The sequence below is a fragment of the Dendrobates tinctorius genome, unplaced genomic scaffold (assembly GCF_039654945.1).
Source record: "Dendrobates tinctorius isolate UK_male_01 unplaced genomic scaffold, ASM3965494v1 ptg000134l, whole genome shotgun sequence".
NCBI lineage: Eukaryota > Metazoa > Chordata > Amphibia > Anura > Dendrobatidae > Dendrobates > Dendrobates tinctorius.
In genome coordinates this window covers 3,649,881-3,671,335 of record NW_027361802.1, presented here as the reverse complement: position 1 = coordinate 3,671,335, position 21,455 = coordinate 3,649,881, and positions in this window count along the sequence as shown.

The window sequence follows — 21,455 nt, the reverse complement described above, 5'->3', positions numbered from 1 at the left end:
CCCCCAGCCCAAATTTATGTAGCACAGCCCAAAGAAATTCCCACTCAACAGAATCAAAGGCCTTGGCTGCATCAAGAGAGCAGACCACCCTGTGTCACGAGTTGTCGGCCGGTAATTCTAAATTAAGATATAACCGTCGAATAGTTACTGCTGTTGATCTGGAGGGCATAAATCCAGATTGATCTGTATGGATTAGGGAAGATATCACTCTGTTCAGTTTGGTGGCTAATACTTTGGCAATAATTTTAACATCTGTAGGCAACAGAGAGATGGGTCTGTAAGAATCAGGCAATAAAGGATTTGTGTCTGGTTTAAGGATAACTACAACTAGAGCCTCCTGCATTGATGGGGGTAGAGAGCCAGTCCCAGCCGCCCCCTGAAAGGTCTCAAGGAGCTGGGGAAGTAAATCATCTCCAAACTTTTTGTAAATTTCTGCAGGTATGCCTCTGAACCCGGTGATTTAGTATTGCGCATAGAGGCAACGGCGTCTTGTAATTCTTCCAACTGTAATGGACTATTTAAGTAAATCCTGTCCATGTCTGAAAGTGTGGGCAGTGAAATAGCATCTATGTAAGACATTATTTGTTCTTTGTTATATTGTAACTTAGAGCTGTAAAGCTCTTTATAAAATTCAGAGAAAACTGTTAAAATGTTGTCAGGACAATTAACCAATACTCCATTTTGATCCCTGAGTGCTCCAATAAATGAATTCCCCCTCTGTGCACCAGAAATTACTGCTAAGAGGTGGCCTGCCTTCTCCCCTTCTTCAAAAAATCTGTCCTGTGAAAATAATCTCTTGGTATAAGCTTTCTTTAATGTGAGAGTCATACACCTTTTGTGCCTCCTTCCACTCCAACAAATCTCGTGATTCCCCTGTAGATACGTATTTATGCTCTGTCGCCTGGACATGTTCCCTAAGAAATACTCCAAACTGATAAGATTTAGTCTTGGATCTGCTGACCCCCTGAATTAAAGTCCCCCTCAAACAGGCTTTCATAGAATCCCATATCATGTTAAGCGATACCTCACCAGTACCATTTTCACGAAAATAATGTTTGAGGGCAAGCAAGATCGACTCTGTGTCTACAATCTGTAAGCAAAAAGGGTGAATGACCACAAATTATGAGAAAAGCCTCTTTCACACATCAGGTTTTCGCCGTCAGGCGCGATCCGGCTCTTTTGACAAAAACCGGATCCGGCCAAATGCAATGCTGGATCCGGTTCCCCCCCATTGACTTGCATTAGCGCCGGATCGTGCCGGATGGCCATGCGTTTCGTCCGGTTTTCGCCGGATCCGGCAATGTGTTGCAATACGGCGTCTGGAAAAAACGGCTACTGTAACGTTTTTTGTCTCCGGCGAAAAAGCCGGACCCGCCGGACCCGGCGGGTCCGGCTTTTTCACACAATGAAAGTCTATGAGCGCCGCAATGTGCCTGATCCGGCGAAAGCCTGATCCGGTGGCCGGATCCGTTTTTTTGGGTCTGAGCATGCTCAGTAGCTCTGCCCCCAGCACACATATATAAAACCATGACAGTGGGACCCTCAGCCACACCCAACATGCCACCCAAGACAGGAACCAGGTGCAGGAGAAGGCAGGAGAGAACTTCACCACCACCAGGGCCACTACCCCAAATGGAGCAAAGCGACCATGCAGAACAACCGGAGGGGTGTCCACCAGCAGATGACAGATGGTAATTATCAAATCCCCCATTCCTCAAAACTAGGGCCATGGAATATCAAGATATTCATTGGCCCTTTGTTTCTCTTTATTCAACAGCCACCCAAGAGATGCAGCAGCAGCAGCAGCAGCAGCACTGGCAGCACTGGCAGCAGCAGCAGCACCACCCACAGGCATGGAGTCTGGCCAGCAGGAGGACACCACATCTTCTTCTGGGAGCCCTCCCTCGCATCGTCAGCGTTTGACGGTAAGTTTTTATTTCCAAAATCCATCATCTCTGTAATATATGTCTATTCATTGGCTTTTATTTCAAAACAGGAATCACAAGCTGAAGAGGAGCTCCCAGAAGAAGAAGGAAGGGGTGGACAGACACCTGGAGTGGGCTCACAATTGGTAAGTTTTTTTCATCAAGCGCAGAAACACAACATCACACTACACACAACATATAGAAAACAATGTACCACAGACATCACACAGCAAACAAATATGCCAACATCCAAACACATAATTTTTTTTCTTTTCTTCTCTAGTCTTCCCAATCTGGTGCTCGGCCAAGAGGTCCTCGCAGTGCCTCCCAGGGTCGTCGTCGGCGACAGCAACGTGGCGGTCACCAGCGTGTAAGTATAATATTTAAGTTAAATTTTGGTACACTTTTTATTTCATGTCTTAAAGTGTGGTGCCTAATTTTGCTATTTTTCTCTTTTACTTTAACAGCCTTCACAGCGTGCTCCCGACTCTGACGGTGAGGATGGAGGAATTGATGTTGACCAGCTAATCAATCTCGTCAGAGAAAGGGAGCCACTATGGAATATGGCTGACCGCCGCCATGCTGACCTGATAGTTACCCGACGGCTCTGGGAGGAAATCTGTTCGCTCTTTGTGGACCGCTGGGAGGACCTCGATGCTCGGGCCCAGATTAAAGAGCGTAAGTATATACAGTACTGGTTGCTTGATGTAAACCAGTGTTTCCCGAACTCCAGTCCTCGTGGTCCCCACGGATCATGTGTTCAGGATTTCTATTTACTATGGAAATCATGAAAACATGACCCCTGGGGACCACGAGGACTGGAGTTTGGGAAACACTGATGTTGTATACTAACCACTTTGTCCTTTCTCGTTTCAGGGGAGAGAATTGTGAAGCGGTGGTGGTCTGTGAGGGATCGTTTCAAGAAGGAGTTCAATAATGAGATGCAAGCCCCGAGTGGATCTGGAGGACGCAGGAGCAAGTACAAGTACGAACGACAGGGCTCGTGCGTACTTGTACTTGCTCCTGCGTCCTCCAGATCCTCCGGGATACAATGGTCACCAGAAGGTAAATATTACACACCACATGTAAGAAAAAAATGTTTAGATGTAAAATTTTTTTTCCAGCCAGGGCCATGCGATGTCACTATTTTAATAGTTTTTTTTTCTCTTTATTCCACAGCAAGGTGAGCAGCACTCGGGAGCCTGCACGGTTGGACCCTTCTGAGGCGATCCCTGAGGAGACCGGCGCTGAGGGACACTTCAACCGCCCCGGTACATCTGCACCTTCCCAGCCTTCCCACACATTAGACCCATCTGTCCCATCCACCAGCACAGGAGCATCGTGGCCGACAACATTACATGGAGCTGCTAGTGAGGAGATCGCTTTCCCTTTACCCCACCCTTCTGCCCCTGCCACCTCTAGTACACCTGCGGGTACTGGGCAGCAGCGGCAGAGGGGTCAGGAAAAGACTTATGCGCCAGAGTTCTTGCATCTGAATGCATCTTTCCAGAACTGTCTAAAAGTCTTGTCAGAGCAAATCTCCACAGGCTTTCAGCAGATCAACTCCAGCATTCTGGAGGTAAAGACACTTCTGCAAAGCATGCATTCAGAAGCAAGATCTTCGCCAAACCACACCTTTTTCAGGTCTGTTGTGGAGCGCATGGAAACGCTCTCTCCTAGCCAGCAGATGCATGTAATGCATTCGTGCCACGGTGCTCTCCAGCACGTTACCTCCCAACCTCCTCCTCCCACCCCAGTAGTTCCTCCACCTGCACCCCCTCCAGCCACTTTCCCTCCTCCCCCTCCTATTACATACCAGCTACCTCCCCGGTACCAGCAACCTTCCCAGTACCAGCAACCTCCCCATTATCAGACATCTCCCCACTTCCAGCAACCTGCCCCGTACCAAACTCCTTCCCCGTACCAAACTCATTCCCCATACAACTTTCCATCCACATCATCTGCTCCTACAGTCCCTGCCCAACCCTCCACTCCACTACCCGCCACCTCTTCTGCCTCCCACATGTCCACCCATTCTCTATCTTTTTCCACACCTTCACCTCTAACTGTTCCTTCCCCACCACGATCCCAGTCCTCTCTCCACACTCCCAGTGTCGAAGTGTCCCGCAGCCCCTCCAGTAGTATTTCCACCCCACACTACACAAATTTATAAAAATGTGTGTCTTTAAATAAATGACCAATTTTATGGTTTCAAAGGTTTATTAAAAAAGTTTATTTAAATTTCAAAAAAGTTTTATAAAAAAAAAAATTTTCAATAAAAGTTTAATTATTGTTTTACACTGGTTGTCTCTCATTTCTTTCTGCGGCGAAATATGGTAAAAAAAAAGGTTAAATACAGGGTATTTAAAAGGTAAAATGGTTTTCAAAACCAGGTATAGAACTGTGGGTAAAAGGTAAATAAATTTTACCTTTTTGCCACAGTTGTGTTCCTGGTTGTGTTTGAAGCAAAGTATTTCACCAAAAAAAGTTGTGTATCTTGTTGGTGATTTCCTAACAATGTACACAACTTTTGTTAAAAGGTGAAATACTTTGCATAAAACACAACCAGGTACACACCTGTGGCCTAAAGGTAAAAATAGTTAAACCAGGACAAGATAGCCAGCTTTGGTTGGCAAAGGTATATACTGTTGGTACAGAAGGTACACAAGTTTGGTTAGGACACAAATCTTTCACACTCTGTCTTCCTGCCAGTCTATTCTGCCTTGAGGCGACATAAAGTATTGTGCAAAATTGTCCCTCATTACTGAAATCGTCACAGAACTTCTAGTGGTAATGTTCTGGTAATCTTGCAAGGTGGTTTCTTCAGAGGTGTCCTCAATGGAAATGTGTTCCTTGCAGATAACAAAATTGTGTAGTACCACGCAAGCTTTGATCACCTCGTCAACAGTTTCTGTCTTGAGGTTGATCGCAGTCAATAGGACCCGCCATTTGGCTGTCAGAATACCAAATGCACATTCAACCATTCTTCTTGCTCTTGTGACGCGGTAATTAAAAATGCGTTTTGTTCTTGACAATCCTCTGCTACCGTATGGTTTCAAAAGGTGTTCTGACAGCTGGAAGGCTTCATCCCCTACACAGACAAATGGCATAGGTGGACCAGATGTTTGCGGCAGCGGTCTAGGGGATGGGAACTGGAAGGTGTTTCCATACAGTTTACGCCCCATGGCAGACAGTTTGAGAACTTGAGAGTCATTGGAGTGGCCATAGGCCCCAAAATCAACAGCAATAAATTTGTATTCCGCGTCAGCGATGGCCATGAGGACAATTGAAAAATATTTCTTGTAATTGAAATATTCCGATCCCGATCCTGCTGGCTTTACAATGCGGATATGTTTCCCGTCCACAGCGCCCAAGCAGTTCGGAAACTGACATATCTGTAGAAACTTTTCAGAAATTTCAATCCACCTATCTGTTGTGGGCTCTGGTAAAAACTCTTCAGCTAAGGAGTCCCACAGTGCACGGCATGTGTACTTCACTATTCCAGATATGGTGGAAATCCCGAGTCTGTACTTGAAATGCAGTGACGAAAGGGATTCTCCAGTTGCAAGAAATCTGTGGGGAATTAAAAAACAATCAATTAGTTTAAAATAACAGCATTACATACCAAAACTCAGCTATAACACTTGGAGATACAAACTACCACCAACAAGATTGCAGTGAAAGTGTGCTCTGATGCGAGCATATCCAATAAATGTGGCTTACCTTAAAGTCACCATCAGACGCTCTGCGGGTGAAACAGAGAAGCGGCAATAGGTGTCCGATTTTCTTATGGAGTGTGCAATGCGCTCCACCAAGTAATCAAAATTCTCCATTTTCATCCGAACACATCCAAAAAATTTATCCGGGTTTCGTCTAAGGTCCATTCAGAGTGTAGAATAGACCCCACGCGTCATTCTCTTGGCTGTGATGGGGTGGATCCACAAACATCGTCTACGATGCCTGATGCACTGCTGTCTCACTCTCTCCTTCTCCAGAACAATCACCCTCAAACGATTCGCCTGTGCTGTAAAATTCGCCAAATTCTTCAAAATATTTCCAATCACAACATCCATCTTCGCCAGTCACTTGCTCTTCTCTCCAATCTGCACTTTCTCCTCTACAACCTGTCAAAGAAGGTCTGTAGGATCACGGTATATACAGTTTTTCAGTAGCCAATCCCGTTCGGAAGGCCACAAGGGGACTTTTTAAAAACCGGATCAGGCGTAATCCGTCGAAAAACGGATCAAAAACCGGATGAACCGGATGAGACGGATCTGGTTTTGGCTGTCATGCGCAAAACGGATCCAGCAGAAAACCGGATCCATCACATCCGGTTTCACAAAACATTTGCCGGATCCGACGCTCCGGCACGACGCCGGAACGCGCCTGACGGCGAAAACCTGATGTGTGAAAGTAGCCAAAGACTCAAACATGGTAGGAGGTTAAGACTAGTTAGTATGGGAGAGTGATCAGATAGTGCTCTGGGTAAGTATGTAATTTTGTCCATCATGTGCAATATTTCTTCTGAACCCAGGACCAAGTCTATTCTAGATAGAGTATTATGCGTTTTAGAACAGCACGAGAACTGCTTAGACTTTGGATATTTAATTCTCCACAGTAGAGATGAGCGACTTTGCCTTTTTTCGGGTCGAGTCGGGTTTCATGAAACCCGACTTTCTTAAAAGTCAGGTCGAACGAAATCGGCCAACTATAGGGAAAAGTTGGGGTCCGACTGAAACACGAAACCCAATGCAAGTCAATGGGAAATGCTCCAGTATATGATGGGCCAAATGGATGATGCTCCAGTGTATGATGGGCCCCATATCTCATTGAGTATATTGCTCCACAAAAAATGCTCCCAACATTTAAAAAAATTAAATACATCACCTCGCTGGGCACTGCTGTACTCTGGATTCCTCATCATTGCTATCTTTACGCTCTCTGCACTTGTACTGTTTCAGTAGAGGGTATACAGACGTGATGTCAACGTGCTCTCTAACCTAAATGTCACTGTCAGGAAACGCGGATGACGTCACGGCGGTGGAGCAGGGAGAGGTAAGTATTGCAAGTGCTGTGGCCCTGAGCAAGCATGGGGGGGACACTCGTGGGCGACGGCACTGGCACAGGGCCCCTCATATTACGATGGTATGTCTGACGGCGAGTGGGCCCTCCCACTGGCAGAGGCACTTTTGCATGGTATGAGGGGCCCTGTGCCACTGCCGTTGCCCAGGAGTAGGAACCCCCACCTGTTCAGGGAACCTGCACTTTTATCTGCACCTTCCTCTGTGTCACCGTGTAAGGTGGTATAGTATGCTGGAAGGGGCACCTGAGTTTCATCAGTGTCACATTCTGGCTCTATAGAGTGCGAGAGGAATGTAGTGCTGTGGGTGAATGTACCAGCGGAATCATCTAGCAGTGGCTGTGCATCAGTGCACTCCATCTTCGATTCATGTTGGACTGGGGAATTCAGGATTTCACTTGCTAAAACAGGCATGGCACGTGAAAAGAGCTCCATGGAGTAATCTGAATTGTGGGCTGCCGCATCCTGCACTTTGGGTGGGGGTGAAGGAGACAAGCAAAGGAGTGGTTCCTGACCAGAAGCCTGCACAGTCGACTCAGTGCTTGCATTTTTGTAAACTTCAGAAGAGGAGGTGATAGAGCTGGAGGCTGTTTCGGCAATGTAAGCCAAAACCTGTTCCTGATGCTCCGGCTTTAAAAGCGTTTTACCTCTGTAAACTCCTTCAGTGTTTTGAGGAATGCACACAGCTGGTAAGCGCAGACAATGCCATCATAAGCATGAGCATCCCACTTATGTGTCTGCTCATGCAAACTTTGACGCACATTAAGGATCAGGCGTCTGCAGCGGAGGAGGAAGAGGAGTAGGAGGAGGGAAGCCTTGATGACAGTCAGCCATTGTCTGCTAAGGGAACTGTCCTGGACGAGGTGGAGGAAGAAGAGGAGGAGGAGGGAGATGATTATTTTGGGGAGGAGGATGCTTCTCAGGGGGCAAGAGAAAATGTTGGCTTGCCAAGGTCAGGTACAGGGTTTGTGCGTGACTGGAGGGATGTGGATTTGGCAGAAAGTGCTCCTCCACCCACCACTGTCAGTGCATCATTGACACCTGGAACACTGGCCCACATGTGTGATTATCTCTTGTGGATCCTAAAAAGGGACCCCCGCATTGTCAGAATTATGAAGGATGACGACTACTGGTTGGCCAGCATCCTCGATCCACGATATAAAGGCAAATTACAGAACATCATGCCACAGGAGAACCTAGAGCTAATATTGGCAAACAAACAAGCAACTCTGGTAAACCGTTTGTTAGAGGCATTCCCAGCACACAGCAGCGGTGCAGGTTCTACCATGAGCAGTACTGGGCCAAATGGAAGAGGTGTTCATGGTGCACACAGTCAAACTGGCGTTGGAGACGGGTTTCATGACCATGTTGTGGACTGATTTCTCGAGGACCGCTCACACGACTGTTAATACTGAATCAATTGCAACAGACAGGAGACAGCAGTTGTCAACTATGGTTAAAAATTACCTCTCCTCCCCTATCGATGTTCTCCCTCACAGTTCATTCCCCTTTGACTACTGGGCCTGTAAACTGGACACCTGGCCTGAATTGGCACAATATGCCTTACAGGAGCTCACTTGCCCTGCTGGTAGTGTGCTATCAGAAAGAGTCTTCAGTGCTGCTGGATCAATCCTGACAGAAAGAAGGACCCAGCTGTCGACCCAAACTGTTGATGATCTCACCTTCATTAAAATGAACCATGCATGGGTTTCAAAGGATTTTGTCCCACCTTCCCCTGATGACACATAGGTTGCCAGCAAAATGGCTCGCTTTGTCCTCCTCTTCCTCTGACTTCTCCAATTCCTCCATAGGCAGCTGCTGAACGTCCAGCCTACACCTCAACATATGCCAGTTTTTCCACCTCCCTAACTGGGCTGTCCCCTCCCCCAGGGCCGGGTCAGCACCTGGCGCACCCGGCAAGTGGCAAGTGGCGGTGCCCTGAGCAGGTGGGGGGTCCACTCGTGGTTGATGGCACTGGAACAGGGCCCCTCATCGAAGGCCGGTGTCTTTGACATTGGGGGGGCCCACTCGCCGTTACAGACACCATCGTACTATGAGGGGCCCTGTGCCAGTGCCGTCGCCCATGAGTGGGGCCTCCCTGCTTGCTCAGGGCACCAGCACTTGCAATACTTACCTCTCCCTGCTCCACCGCTGTGACCTCTTCCGCGTTTCCTGACAGTGACATTCAGGTCAGAGAGTATGATGACGTCACATCTGTATGCCCTCTGCCTGAACAGTCCAACTGCACAGAGCTGGAAGATGGCGACACTGAGGAGTCTAGAGTAGAGCAGTGCCCAGCAAGGAGAGGTATTTCATTTTTTTAATGTTTGGAGCAATATATGGGTAGCATTATACACTGGAGAACTATATATGGTGCCCATCATACACGTGAGCATCATAGATAGGGCCCATTATACACTGGAGCATCATATGGGGCCCATTACATATGGAGCATTATATGGGCCCATCATACACTGGAGCATTATAAATGGGGCCCATCATACACTGGAGCATCATCCATGGGGCCCATCTTACACTTAAGCATCATTTACGGGGCCCATTATACACCTGAGCATTATAAATGGGGCCCATTATATATGAAACATTATACACTGTTTGCATAATTATTATTAGGCAAGTTGCATTTGAGAGGATTCTTTTTATTATTGAACAACAACTATGTTGTCAATCAACTGAAAAGAATCTTAAATTTCAAAGCTTCATATTTTTGGAAGTTGGAGTGTTTTTTTTCTAGATTTGGCTATCTTAGGAGGATATCTGTTTGTGCGGGTAACTATTACTGTGCATAATTATTATTAGGCAACTTAATAAAAACCAAATATATACCCATCTCACTTTTTTTTCACCAGGTAAACCAATGTAACAGCACAAAATTTAGAAATAAACATTTCTGACATTCAGAACCAAAAAAAAAAAAAAAAAAGGGACCAACATAGCCAGCTTTCTTTATGATGACACTCAAAAGCCTTTCATCCATAGATTCTGTCAGTTGCTTGATCTGTTTACGATCAACATTACGTGCAGCAGCCACCACAGCCTCCCTGACACTGTTCCGAGAGGTGTAATGTTTTCACTCCCTGTAGATCTCACATTTTATGAGGGACCACAGGTTCTTTATGAGGTTCAGATCAGGTGAACAAGGGGGCAATGCCATTATTTTTTCTTCTTTTAGACCTTTACTGGCCAGCCAAACTGTGGAGTATTTGGGTGCATGTGATGGAGCATTGTCCTGCATGAAAATCATGTTTTTCTTGAACGATACCGACTTCTTCCTGTACCACTGCTTGAAGAAGGTGCGTTCCAGAAACTAGCAGTAGGTGTGGGAGTTGAACTTCACTCCATCCTCAACCCGAAAAGGTCCCACAAGTTCATCTTTGATGATACCAGCCCATACCAGTACCCCACCTCCACCTTGCTGGCATCTGAGTCAGAGAGGAGCTCTCTGGCCTTTACTGATCCAGCCTTGGGCCCATCCATCTGGCCAATCAAGAGTCACTCTCATTTCATCAGTCCATAAAACCTTACAAAAATCTGTCATAACATATTTCTTGGCCCAGTCTTGATGTTTTATCTTATATTTCTTGTTCAAAGGTGGTCGTTTTCCAGCCTTCCTTACCTTGGCCATGTCCCTGAGTATGGCACACCTTGAGCTTTTTGAAACTCCAGTAACGTTGCAGCTCTGAAATATGGCAAAACTGGCATTAAATTGCATCTTGGCAGCCTCACGCTTGATTTTCCTCAATTCATGGGCAGTTATTTTGAGCCTTTTTTTATCAACACGCTTCTTGTGACCCTGTTGGCTATTTTCCAAGAAACGCTTGATTGTTCAGTGATCGCGCTTCAAAAGTTTGGCAATTTCAAGACTACTGCATCCCTCTGCAAGACATCGCACAAATTTTGACTTTTCAGAGTCCGTCAAATCTCTCTTCTGACCCATTTTGCTAAAGGAAAGGAAGTTACCTAATAATTAAGCACACCTTATATAGGGTGTTCATGTCATTAGACCACACCCCTCCTCATTACAGAGACACAAATTACCTGATTTACATAATTGGCTTTCAAGCCTATACAGCTTGGATGTGATCAAAATACTCATTTGCCTTATAATTGTGCACACAGTGTATATATTTTGCCATTTTTTCACCGTGTAGGGACACAATCAGTTTACGTCTTCATCACAAGCAGCTAACAGCAAACATTCAGAATCCACCTCTTCTGACTGACACAAAACTTTTGTTTTCCAGGTAAATATTTCTGAGGTTTCCCTCCATTTATATATGTTCTTCATGTCAATAATAAATCATCGTAAGTAACAATCATTCTTGTTTTCAAGAAGTGCAACAGCGAGGGCATGATAGTGTAAGCAAGGTGTCATAACAGAAGAAATGCAATATAGTTTTTATTACTGCATTTATTTGTTCTAATTATTATTTTTCCTTGCTGCACAATTTTTAAATTCTGGTTGAGAAAGGAAGGAAATGATGAAAGTTATCAGCCTACTGCTGCGGAAGAATCTCCAACACCCAATCTGACGGGCGAGATGCGTCCCTCTGACATTACTTGCCGTATAGATCTATTGTGAGTGCTCTCACCATAGCCGTATGGCTCATGTCGCATTTATCTAACATTACACTATTATTGGCAACTTCCTATTTCCAATTTCCATACTGGCCTTCTTTGTAGACAATATATAATGCAATATTTCAGGTCTATTTCAACTTCAGCTGATGACAAGAAATATAATGTTGAAGTTGCCTTCTCTGAGTTTATGAGAACAAGAAAAGGAGGCATACTACACCCCAGGGATCACCAAAATATACAAAAATATGAAATTCTTTATTCAGTTAATCATAGAAAACACACATCAAAAATAGATAAAAACAATTAAAAACAAGGACACAAAGCCCCCATTGATGTTATAATAATCCCCCTGAACCCAAACCAGTCGAATGCATAATGAACCTAATTATAGCCACATATATGCAAAAATGATCACAAGGACCAAAGAGGGATGGTTATAGATAAGCAGTTAAATGCTAGAAAATGATAACCAGGTCACAATGATGGATCCCCCAAAGGCCTGAGATGAGTTACAATAACCAATATTTGCATAAGAAAGAAGAACCAAGAGGAATGGTTATCAATAAACAGTTAAATGCAAAAAATAATAATAACAACCATATCACAATGATGGCTCCCCCAAAGGCCTGAGGAGTGGAGCAATAATCAATTTTTTGCATGAACAAATGGGCTGAAAAATATATGTAAATGGTCCAGCTAGGCTCCAAATCTGATGAGTTATAGCTAATATAATAACTGGCCACTAGATGGCCCCTAGAGATCCTGCTTGGAAGTGGGGCTGTAATAACCTGCAAGAACTTGGTTCAGCAAAGTGTACAAAGAGACTATACACAGATATTCAAATAAATAATAATAAATGTAATAATAAATTTTATTTCTATAGCGCCGACATATTTCTCAGCACTTTACATTTCAGAGGGGATTTGTACAGACGACAGACATTACAGCATAACAATAACCACTTAGATCATAACAAATACCAAGAGGAATGAGGGCCCTGCTCGCAAGCTTACAATCTATGAGGAAAAAAAGGTAGACCCGAAAGGTGGGTGGTAACAATTTCGCTGATTGTGTGGACCAGTCATAATGTTAAGTGTGTAACAATACAGACACAGAGGGCTAATAGATGCATAAAGCATGTGGGAACATGATGCGGGGAACCTGGTTATGGTAAAACCTTTGGCTGTGCCACACAGGGATAGAATAGGTTAATGTGTTGAGGTGGTAGGCCAGTCTGAATAAATGTGTTTTCAGGGCACGCTTAAAATTGTGGGGATTGGGGACTAATCGTATTGACCTGGGAAGTGTATTCCAAAGAATTGGCACAGCACATGTATAGTCTTGGAGACGGGAGTGGGAGGTTCTGATTATTGAGGATGCTAACCTCAGGAGAACAGAGGGTGCGGGTAGGGTGGTATACTGAAACAAGGGAGGAGATGTAGGGTGGTGCTGAGCCATGGATGGCTTTGTGGGTGAAGGTAATAAGTTTATACTGAATTCTGGAGTGGATGGGTAGCTAGTGTAATGACTGGCACAAGGTAGAGGCATCGGTGTAACAAATGGAGAGGAATATGATCCTGGCTGCAGATTGGAGAGGGGAGAGTTTGGTGAGAGGGAGACCGATTAGAAGAGAGTTACAATAGTCGAGACGAGAATGAATAAGAGAAACAGTAAGAGTTTTTGCAGAGTCAAAAGTAAGAAAAGGTCGAATTCTAGAAATGTTTTTGAGGTGCAGATAACAAGAGCGAGTCAGTGATCGAATGTGGGGGGTAAAGGAAAGCTCCGAGTCAAGTATGACCCCAAGACAGCGGGCATGTTGCTGGGGAGTACTAGTGGAACCACACATGGAAATGGTAATGTCTGGTACAGGTACATTAGTAGCGGGTGGAAATTCAAGGAGTTCAGTCTTTGACAGGTTCAGTTTCAGATATAGTGAGGACATGATGTTAGACACAGCGTTTAGACAATCGCTGTTTTTTTCTAGAAAGGCTGGCGTGATGTCAGGAGAAGCGTATAATTGGGTGTCATCAGCATAGAGATGGTACTGGAAACCAAATCTACTGATTTTTATCAAAGAAAGGAAAAACCCGGCCTAAACAAGGGAAGGCACTTCCTGTTAATCCAACAAATCCCATACACCATGGAAGTCTACGCCCATGTTATTTATAAAAATAATCCATCTTTATTCAAACAGTTTTGTTTAAAATATAAAACAAGTAGACAATGGAAATACATATGCAAAATATTACTGCTAACACAGGTAATAAAGGTACAGCTTTTCTCTACTTTGCGTATTTGTATATTCTTTTTGGGTAAAAGAGATGCAATCTAAGTGACATAAAAGAATTCACAATCCTAATAAAGATATATGGAATAATCCGTAATTGATACAAATACATAGGTGTCCATTGAGTGAGTATGTCTCTAATAGTACAGCAGTTATTGAAATATTGCACATTCCTCACATAGGCTTTTTAAATAATAAAAGTTATCTACCAACACTGCCACAGACTAGAGTTGAGCGACTTTTGGTTTTTTAGGGTCGCGTTTCGTTTCGTGAAACCCGACTTTTCCAAAAGTCGGGTCGAGCAAGATCGTCCGATTATAGGGAAAAGTCGGGGTCGTCCCGAAACACGAAACCCAATGTAAGTCAATGGGGAATAAAAGTCGGCAGTGAGAGGAGGACAGGAAACACACCTACAGTGCCCATTTGAATGCCAAAAGCATCAATTCTTCTTTCTTAAGCTTGTCAACCTTAATTAACTTCATAATACAAGTTACGCACTGAAAAATGGGGGTTATTAATGTTTGAAACAGTATATGATGAGCTCCACATAATGCTACAGTATATGTTGGTCCCCATGGATGAAGCTCCACTGTCTTATGGGCCCAAATAATGCACCAAACATAATGGGCCCCATTTCTAATGCTCTAGTGTATAATGGGCCCTGTAAATGCTGCTCCAGTGTCTGATGTCCACCTTTGGAATGTTCCAGTGTATGGTGGGCCCCATCTATCATTCTCCAGAGTATAGTGCTCCCCAAAAATTGCTGTCCCAACATTGAAAACAATCAAATAAGTCTCCTCGCTAGGGAATCCCTGTACTTGTCTGGACAGGTGCTGTAGCTTGCTTAACAGCTCGCCAGCCGTTCTCACGCCCAGTATGGATTACACGTGATTGCACAAAGGTGAGAAAGGGTACCGTATCCCCAGATAACATGTATGGATAGCGTACACATTTAAAATATATGTCTCAGGAGGCAGGCTCAGACGGTGTTAGGCCCAGTATGGATTGCACGTGATTGCACAAAGGTTAGAAAGGGTACCGTATCCCTGGATAACATGTATGGATAGCGTACACATTCAAAATATATGTCTCAGGAGGCAGGCTCAGACGGTGTTAGGCCCAGTATGGATTGCACGTGATTGCACAAAGGTTAGAAAGGGTACCGTATCCCTGGATAACATGTATGGATAGCGTACACATTCAAAATATATGTCTCAGGAGGCAGGCTCAGATGGTGTTAGGCCCAGTATGGATTGCACGTGATTGCACAAAGGTTAGAAAGGGTACCGTATCCCCGGATAACATGTATGGATAGCGTACACATTCAAAATATATGTCTCAGGAGGCAGGCTCAGACGGTGTTAGGCCCAGTATGGATTGCACGTGATTGCACAAAGGTTAGAAAGGGTACCGTATCCCTGGATAACATGTATGGATAGCGTACACATTCAAAATATATGTCTATACAGCATGAGGCAGGCTCAGACGGTGTTAGGCCCAGTATGGATTGCACGTGATTGCACAAAGGTTAGAAAGGGTACCGTATCCCCGGATAACATGTATGGATAGCGTACACATTCAAAATATATGTCTATACAGCATGAGGCAGGCTCAGACGGTGTTAGGCCCAGTATGGATTGCACGTGATTGCACAAAGGTTAGAAAGGGTACCGTATCCCTGGATAACATGTATGGATAGTGTACACATTCAAAATATATGTCTCAGGAGGCAGGCTCAGACGGTGTTAGGCCCAGTATGGATTGCACGTGATTGCACAAAGGTTAGAAAGGGTACCGTATCCCCGGATAACATGTATGGATAGCGTACACATTCAAAATATATGTCTCAGGAGGCAGGCTCAGACGGTGTTAGGCCCAGTATGGATTGCACGTGATTGCACAAAGGTGAGAAAGGGTACCGTATCCCCGGATAACATGTATGGATAGCGTACACATTCAAAATATATGTCTATACAGCATGAGGCAGGCTCAGACGGTGTTAGGCCCAGTATGGATTGCACGTGATTGCACAAAGGTTAGAAAGGGTACCGTATCCCCGGATAACATGTATGGATAGCGTACACATTCAAAATATATGTCTCAGGAGGCAGGCTCAGACGGTGTTAGGCCCAGTATGGATTGCACGTGATTGCACAAAGGTTAGAAAGGGTACCGTATCCCCGGATACAATGTATGGATAGCGTACACATTCAAAATATATGTCTATACAGCATGAGGCAGGCTCAGACGGTGTTAGGCCCAGTATGGATTGCACGTGATTGCACAAAGGTTAGAAAGGGTACCGTATCCCCGGATAAAATGTATGGATAGCGTACACATTCAAAATATATGTCTCAGGAGGCAGGCTCAGACGGTGTTAGGCCCAGTATGGATTTGACGGCCCAGATTACACAGCGGAGGAGCAGGGAGAGGTAAAGACTGCAAATGCTGGGGCCCTGCCCAAGCAAGGGGGGCCCACTCGTGGGCGTCGGTACTGGCACTGGGCCCCTCATAGTACAGCAGTGTGTCTGACGGCGGGTGTGCACCACCACCGTCAGAGACACTTGATTGCACTATGAGGGACCCTGTGCCAGTGCCCGCGCCCAAGAGTCGACCTACCCACCTGTCCAGGGCAACGGCACTCGCACGGTGTCGTGCGCTAGGTGGTGACCCCGGCCATGGGGGGGAGGCAGCACAGTTAGGGAGTTTTAGAAAGTGGCATATGTTGATGTTGGACATTCAGCTGATGCAAAAGGCGAAATAGGTGAAGTACCAGGAAGAGGTGGACCAAAGCAAGCCATTTTTCTGTCACCCTATGTGTCATCAGGGGAAGGTGGGACAAAATCCTTGGAAACCCATGCGTGGTTCATTTTAATGAAGGTTAGATCATCCACATTTTGGGTTGACAGACGGGTCCTTTTTTCTGTCAGGATTGAACCAGCTGCACTGAAGACTCTTTCCGATAGCACACTTGCAGCTGGGCAAGCGAGCTCCTGTAAGGCATATTGGGCCAATTCAGGCCAGGTGTCCAGTTTAGCGGCCCAATAGTCAAAGGGGAATGACCTGTGTGGGAGAACATCGATATGGGAGGAAAAGTAGTTTGTAACCATAGTTGACAACTGCTGTCTCCTGTCACTTTCCATCGATGCAGTATTACCAGTTGTGTGAGCGGCATTTGAAAATCAGTCCACAACATTGTCATGAAACCCCTGTCTCCAACGCCACTTCTGCTGTGTGCACCACGAACACCTCTGCCAAGCTGCCCCCGGCCCGTACGGCTCGTGTGAGAACCATCACCGCTGCTGTGTGCTGGGAATGCCTCAAGCAACCGATTTACCAGAGTTGCTTGTTTATTAGCCAATATTAGGTCAAGGTTCTCCTGTGGCATGATGTTTTGTAATTTGCCTTTATAGCGTGGATCCAGGATGCTGGCCAACCAGTAGTCGTCACCGTTCATCATTTTGGCAATGCGGGGGTCCCTTTTTAGGATCCGCAAGGCATAATCTGACATGTGGGCCAATGTTCCCGGTGTCAATGATGCACTGCGAGTGCTGGGTGGAGGAGCACTTTCTGGCAAATCCACATCCCTCCAGTCACGCACAAACCCTGTACCAGACCTTGCCACGCCAACATTTTCACTTGCCCCACGAGATGCATCCTCCTCCCCTAAGTAATCATCCCCATCATCCTCCTCCTCCTCCTCTTCTTCCTCCACCTCGTCCAGGAGAGGTCCCTGAGCAGACAATGGCTGAATGTCATCAAGGATTCCCTCCTCCTCTTCCTCCTCATCAACATTGGCTGCAGACGCCTGCTCCTTAAGGTGCATCAAAGTTTGCATGAGCAGACGCATAAGTGGGATGCTCATGCTTAGGATGGCGTCGTCTGCGCTTACCAGCCGTGTGCATTCCTCAAAACACTGAAGGACTTTACAAAGGTCTTTCAGCTTCGACCACTGCACGCCTGTCAACTCCATGTCTGCTCTCAAAGTGCCTGGCCGTGTATCCTCCCACAAATGCATTATGGCCTGCCTCTGCTCGCACAGCCGCTCCACCATGTGCAGGGTGGAGTTCCACCTTGTTGCAATGTCGATAATGAGGCGGTGGTTGGGAAGGTGGAGCAATCGCTGCAGCTTCTGCATACGAACGGAGTGTACAGGCGACCGGCGGATGTGCGCGCACAGTCTTGGCACCTTCTGGAGCAGGGCTGTTAACTCCGGATAATTTTTGAGGAAGCACTGCACCACCAGGTTCAAGGTGTGAGCCAAGCAAGGTATGTGGCTGAGTTTTGAAAGGGCTATGGCTGCCACAAAATTACGGTCGTTATCACTAACTACCTTGCCTGCCTCAAGATGTACACTGCCCAGCCATGACTCAGTTTGTCGCTTCAAGTACTCGGCCAGCACCTCGGCGGTGTGTCTGTCGCCCAAACACATCATCTGCAACACAGCCTGCTGACGCTTTCCACTAGCTGCTCGATAGGGGGACACATCGTGTGCAACAGTGGCAGCTGCAGATGGAGTGCTCGTATGACTGCGCTCTGTGGACGAGCTTTCGCTTCTGGAGGAGGAGGAGGAGGAGGAGGGTCGAACGCCTACAGCCAACTGTTTCCTATACCGTGGGCTAGGCAGCACTGTCCCACCACCGCTGTCCCCTGTGGACCCTGCATCCACCACATTAACCCAGTGCGCAGTGATGGACACGTAACGGCCCTGGCCATGCCGACTGGACCATGCATCAGTTGTGAGGTGCACCTTTCCACTCACTGACTGCTTGAGTGCATGGACAATGCGGTCTTTCACATGATGGTGGAGGGCTGGGATGGCTTTGCGAGAGAAGAAGTGGCGACTGGGTAGGTCATAGTGTGGTACTGCATAGGTCATGAGTTCGCGGAAAGCTGTGCTTTCCACCAACCGAAAGGGCATCATCTCAAACGAGATTAGTTTGGCAATGTGGGCGTTCAAACCCAGTGTACGCGGATGAGAGACTGAGTACTTTCTTGACCTACTCATAGTGTCTGGGAGGGTGAGCTGGACTTGAGAGCTGCATATGGTGGAAGTAGCAGTGGACAGGGCGGACTGAGAGAGAGTTGATGATGGTGATGGAGTTGGTGTTCTTTCTGATGGCCTAGAATCAGTCTTTCGTTGATATAACAGTGGGATTCCCTGACTGCTGTGGTCTTGCAACGACACCTCAACATTTGCTGCTGTGCTAACCGGTGGGCTTACAGTGGGGGAAACAATGTAGCGTTGCTGACTACCTTCGTTGTGATCAGTTGCACATGTGGCACTTGAGGTTTGGTGTTGTGTCCACGCTTGCAAGTGCATGCTGGTTAAATGTCTAAGCATGCAACTGGTATTCAAATTTTTCAGATTTTTCCCTCGGCTAAAGGTCTTTGCGCACTTCTTACAGATAACCTTGGCCTGATCATGAGGATTTTGTTCAAAAAAGTGCCACACTGCACTCTTCCTACTTTGGCAGACATTTTGCGGCCTAGCACGCTGTGATCTTTTGACCCTCTGGACAAGCTGTCCAGCAACTCTTTTGATGTTTGGAACCTGTCTTTGGAGTGCTCCGGGCCTGCCAGATAACAGCTGTTGCGATGTCGATGTCTGCTGTGGATGCTCCTCATCTGAGCTATTGGAAGCAGCACCCTCTTCCCCCAATGGATGCCAATCTGGGTCAACAACTGGGTCATCCATCACCTCCTCTTCTATGTCATGTGCACCTTCCTCTGTGTCACCGTGTATGGTGGTATAGTGTGCAGGAAGGGGCACCTGAGTCTCATCAGGGTCAGAATCTGGCTCTGTACACTGCGAGGACAATGTAGTGCTCTGAGTGAATGTACCAGCAGAATCATCCATCAGCGGCTGTGCATCAGTGCACTCCATGTCAGATTCATCTTGGCCTGGGTAATACACCATTTCACTTGCTAATCCAGGCATGGTATGTGAAAACAGCTCCATGGAGTAATCAGTAGTATGGCCTGCGTCATCCTTCAATCTTGGTTGGGGTGAAGGACACAAGGAAAGGTGTGGTTCATGAACATGAGCCTCCAATGACGACTCAGTGCTTTTACTTTTTACAACTGAAGAAGAGGAGGCGATAGAGCTGGAGGCTGAGTCAGCAATGTAAGACAAAACTTTTTCCTGATGCTCTGGCTTTAAAAGCGGTTTGCCAACTCCTAGAAAACTAAGCGTTCGAGGCCTTATGTAGCCAGACGATGACGCAGGGTCAGCACCTCCTGCATTCGGTCCTATTTTGCTCTTGCCACTACCATCAGATCCACCACCAACACCATCATTACCAGCTGCCAACCCCCGCCCAATTCCACGGCCTCTTCCACCAGCCTTCCTCATTTTTGGTAGAAATGTAGACAAAATCCAACAAACTATATAGTAACGTAAAACAAGGTACAAGGTGTCTATAGGACAGGGGAGATTTTGAATTTCTGCACACACTTTTGGACACTGGACACTTTTGGATTGTGTGAGGCCCAGTGATATCTGAGCGCTATATGACAGGCTCGATGGCACAGCTGTGACAAAAGTGACTAGAGGATAAGGGAGATTTTGAATCTCTGCACACACTTTTGGACACTGGACACTTTTGGATTGTGTGAGGCCCACTGATATCTGAGCGCTATGTGACAGGCTCGATGGCACAGCTGTGACAAAAGTGACTAGAGGATAAGGGAGATTTTGAATTTCTGCACACACTTGTGGACAGTGGACACTTTTGGATTGTGTGAGGCCCTCTGATATCTGAGCGCTATGTGACAGGCTCGATGGCACTGCTGTGACAAAAGTGACTAGAGGATAAGGGAGATTTTGAATTTCTGCACACACTTGTGGACAGTGGACACTTTTGGATTGTGTGAGGCCCTCTGATATCTGAGCGCTATGTGACAGGCTTGATGGCACAGCTGTGACAAAAGTGACTAGAGGATAAGGGAGATTTTGAATCTCTGCACACACTTTTGGACACTGGACACTTTTGGATTGTGTGAGGCCCTCTGATATCTGAGCGCTATGTGACAGGCTTCGATGGCACAGCTGTGACAAAAGTGACTAGAGGATAAGGGAGATTTTGAATTTCTGCACACACTTGTGGACAGTGGACACTTTTGGATTGTGTGAGGCCCTCTGATATCTGAGCGCTATATGACAGGCTCGATGGCACAGCTGTGACAAAAGTGACTAGAGGATAAGGGAGATTTTGAATTTCTGCACACACTTGTGGACAGTGGACACTTTTGGATTGTGTGAGGCCCTCTGATATCTGAGCGCTATATGACAGGCTCGATGGCACAGCTGTGACAAAAGTGACTAGAGGATAAGGGAGATTTTGAATTTCTGCACACACTTGTGGACAGTGGACACTTTTGGATTGTGTGAGGCCCTCTGATATCTGAGCGCTATATGACAGGCTCGATGGCACAGCTGTGACCAAAGTGACTAGAGGATAAGGGAGATTTTGAATCTCTGCACACACTTTTGGACACTGGACACTTTTGGATTGTGTGAGGCCCACTGATATCTGAGCGCTATGTGACAGGCTCGATG